Consider the following 1,728-nt stretch of genomic DNA (forward strand, 5'->3'; position numbering starts at 1 on the left):
CTCCAAACTGTGAGAGAATAAACTCCTGTTTGTTCAAGCATCCCATTTCTGGTATATTCTTGTCAAAGTGGCACTTCGTAACCAGAACACATACATATGAGGTGATTGAAAATACCGTGGCTTGGGTTAGGTGCACTTTAGTCTTCAAAGTGACATCTTTTAGAACTTGAAAGAGGTCTTTTGCAGCAGATTTGCCCGTGCAATACGCTGTCTGAAGTCTTGACTGCTGCTTCTATGGGTGATGATTGTAGAACCAAGTAATATGAAATCTTTGATAACTTCAATCTTTTCTTCATTTATTGTGATGCTGCTTATTGGTCCAGTTGTGAGAATTTTCGTTTTCTTATGTTGAAATATAATCCATACTGCACACTGTAGTCTTTAGTCTTCATCAGTAAGTGTTGAAGACCAAGAAAAAGACCCCCAAAAGAACATGATTGCAAGGCACATGTTCTAATTATACTTAAGAGATGGCAGGGCTTCTCTTGTAGTTGAATGTTTGCTTTACGAGATGGCAAGGCCTCTCTTATGGTTGAATGCTTGGCTTCAGCTTTGTGTTCCTGGGGCGGAACAATGCCCCAGCAGAATGCTTACTAACCTGTTTTCCTGGAATAACGTTTTGCCCAAAGAATAGTATACCTTATAAACCATTCTTTAGAATCATGTACCTTAACAATTATATTATGTTTAAAGTGATGTATCTTAGTAATTATTTGCTAATCCTGCAAGAGATGTTAACCTATTTAATTATCCAATACATTTGGACATGGGAAAATGCCTTTGGGTACAGGAAAGAGTAAAGCTTTAACTTATAATTAATAACTGATTGTTATAAGGAAATATTTGATTTTACTGTAAAACAATATTTGATTGAATACTTGATTGTTTTAAAGAAATATCAAGAATAATGGTGTAATCGTATACTTATGTATAAATAAAGCACAGCGGATATATCAGGGGTCACTCTCACAGAATATGCAGGCTGTCCGCCTGGCCCCGTTCCTTTATAAAAAAAACCCATTAATCCTTTCGTGTCATTTCATTTTGTGACCTGTGTGGTTTTGCTGGATGTGGCAAGTAAGCGCTTCAAGTCATCCTCACTTTCAGCAAGAAAAGTTGTGCCGTCCCCATTTCACATATCTCAGGTTGTTAATGAGTCTTCCTCCAGTTCTGATGCCACCCAGCTTCTTGGATTATTTACTCAGCATACAGATTGAATAATTATGGTGAAAGAATATAACCCTGATGCACTTCTTTCCTGATTTTAAACCATGCAGTATCCCTTTCTTCTGTTCTAACAGTAGCCTCCTGGTCTGTGTACAGGTTCCTGATGAGCACAATCAAGTGTTCTGGAATTCCCATTCTTCTCAATGTTATTCATAACTTGTTATGATCCACACAATCAAATGCTTTTGCATCATCAATAAAACACAAGTAAACATCTTTCTGGTATTCTGTGCTTTCACCCAAGATCCATCTGACATCAGCAGTGATATCCCTCATTCCACATCCTCTTCTGAATCCAGCTTGCATTTCTGGAAGTTCTTTGTCGATATACTGTTGCAACCATTTTTTAATTATCTTCAGCAAGATTTTACTTGTATGTGATATTGATGATACTGTTTGATAATTACCACATTCTGTGAGATCACCTTTCTTTGGAATGGGTACAAATATGGATCTCTTCCAGTCAGTTGGCCAGGTAGCTGTCTTCCAAATCTCTTGGCA

This window comes from Orycteropus afer, unplaced genomic scaffold, assembly GCF_000298275.1.
Source record: "Orycteropus afer afer isolate SDZICR_OR568_19922 unplaced genomic scaffold, OryAfe1.0 scaffold00435, whole genome shotgun sequence".
Taxonomy (NCBI): Eukaryota; Metazoa; Chordata; class Mammalia; order Tubulidentata; family Orycteropodidae; genus Orycteropus; species Orycteropus afer.